The 2,500-nt window shown below is 32.6% G+C and overlaps 1 protein-coding gene across 1 annotated transcript in view; it reads right to left on the reverse strand.

Moving 5' to 3' along the window:
* The window catches only part of LOC105846263 (phosphatidylinositol phosphatase PTPRQ), a 173,623-nt gene that overhangs the window by 144,424 nt on the left and 26,699 nt on the right, over positions 1–2,500 (reverse strand). The window lies entirely within an intron of this gene.

Raw genomic sequence — 2,500 nt, forward strand, 5'->3', positions numbered from 1 at the left:
GAAAAGAGTAATCTTTTGTTTAACTTGGGTTCGGGCAGTTAAATTTCTCAATAACTTTTGGAATGTTTGTTGAGTCTTAGGGGTCGTCCATAAATGACGTCACGGAATTTTTGACTGTTTTTGAACTCCCACTCCCCCCTCCTGTTTGTCATAAAATCGTAACACTTCAGTAGCAAGTTTTGTATGAGTTGTCACAAACCGCTAAACCCCCTCCCCTACTCTTCCTTAGACCCTGACGTAATTTACGCACAACCCTTTACTTTACTATAAACAAAAACAAATGGTCATATAGTGTACTTGATATTAAGGATCGTCCATATATTACATAACGCAAACTTTCACAATAAACAAAACAAAAAAAATCAAAAGTTTTTGGAGAGTCTTACCTTAAATCAAAAATTAAATTAACACATTAGGTTTAATAAAAATTAAAAGTAAAAGAGTTTAATAGCTCCAACTTCAGGTTTTTAAATATATCTTGCGTTGCGTAAATTATGGACAATCCCTTACAGTAGGTACGCGGAATTCGCCGTTTTATGGAGCCGATTTTTGTGCTAAAATCTAGTGCCACGCTTTTTTGAAGTCTACATTTAGTCAATGATGAAGAAGCGTTTCTTCTTGTGGATTTTTGTAGAATTATATATTAACATAGATATTTTTAAAAACTAGAATGAATAAACTTTAATATGATGTGTCATTTGATTACAGTTTGTAACTTTTTATGTGGGTTTACTGACTTTTAAAACTTATTTGTACTTCTTGCACTTAGTACCTACTGAAGATAGGCTCTTTTTTTTCAAACTTCATCGATTTAATATTTGCAGCACTATCTCTATTTTTTGTAACACTTTTGGTTTGTTACTTTGGTTATATATATATATATATATATATATATATATATATATATATATATATATATATATATATATATATATGCATGTATACAGGGCCATCTTATCCATTAGGCACTATAGGCACTGTGCCTTGAGCCTACGAATCTACAGGGGCCTACAAAAGAAATGAAAAAAAAAAGAAATTTTAAAGTGTTTTTTATTTCATTAATAAAACAATCATACAGATGCAGCATAATATTCTTAATTGATAAAAATGTTTATAATCAAACAGTATAATTAGATGACATTAACTTTTCGACTTTTGGTATTTGCAAAATCAACTATAACATCTTCAAATGTCATCTCCCGCATAATTTCATTTTCAATTGATAGCAATACCAGGGAGGATAGTCAGGCTTGTCTCATAGTTGAACGCAGATAGTTTTTTATCAGTTTTAAGTTTGAAAAAGAACGTTCACCTTCTGAGTTTGTGTCTAATATAGATAAATCCTGAAAGCGATATTAACATTTCGAAAACTTGCAACTAGTTTATTGTCTATTTGCAGCTTATTCTTATCAGACACCAATTTACCATCATTAAAAATTTGAGAAAACAGCAAAAACTCATCAGTAAATTCGTCTTCGAGGTCTGATGGATACAACTGAATTAGTGCCTTGGTTTTAGCCACTACTTCCTCACTCGACAAAAATCTGTTGTCAAGAAGAAAGTTAAACCTTTCGTACAATACTTTATAAGCTGCTCTGCGTTTTTTAATCTCATTAATAAGTCTGTCTATGATAACGTAATACTGTTGAATACGGAAATTATCACTGGCACTAACATTTAAACTGGGATTACTTGTATCCATAACTTCGTCATCAAATTGCTTCCGTATTCTCTTGCATTGTGTAGCTTTTTTGTTATCAGATTATGTGAGATCTCTTGCCTGGCCTTCGAATGTTTCAAACTTACTGCTTGTATCATGAAAATACTGTATGAGACCATCGTACAGTTTAATGATGGTGCACAGCTCAATACCCGGCTCCTGTAAGGCTTTATTGACAATATTCATCTTTTGAAGTAAATCTTTCCAAATCACATACATTAACGCAGTTTCAAAGTAGTCTAAATGTTTAACCAGTAATTTCGCTTCATGAACAGCTACTGGTGGTTGATGTTTGCTGTTAATGACTTCACATAATGCTTGACAAATTTGTAAGTAATTTGCATAGAAAGCTCTTGTGGCATCAATTCAAGAGGACCACCTAATTTCAGATAAGCTTTCTAAAACATATACGTTTTCTTTAAGAAGTTCTTTAAGAGTTGACCATCTCTTCGTTGAAGCTGAGAAAAAATTATAAACTGACTGTATGACACCAAAATAATTTACAGCTGCTGAACAACACTTTACGGCAGCTGAACCAACTAAGTTTAAGCTGTGGGCAGCACATGGAACCCATTCTGCTAAATGAATAATCTCTCTGAATCTAGCTTGCACACCAGAATATATTCCACTCATATTGCTGGCATTATCATAAGGTTGTGATCGGCAATTTTTGATGTCTATTCCATGAAACTGAAGAATACCAACCACAAGATTAAATACGTATTCTCCATCATGGTGTTCAATTGGTATAAATTGAAGAAATCGCTCTACTACATTTCT

This window comes from Hydra vulgaris, chromosome 11, assembly GCF_038396675.1.
Source record: "Hydra vulgaris chromosome 11, alternate assembly HydraT2T_AEP".
In the NCBI taxonomy this organism is placed as follows: Eukaryota; Metazoa; Cnidaria; class Hydrozoa; order Anthoathecata; family Hydridae; genus Hydra; species Hydra vulgaris.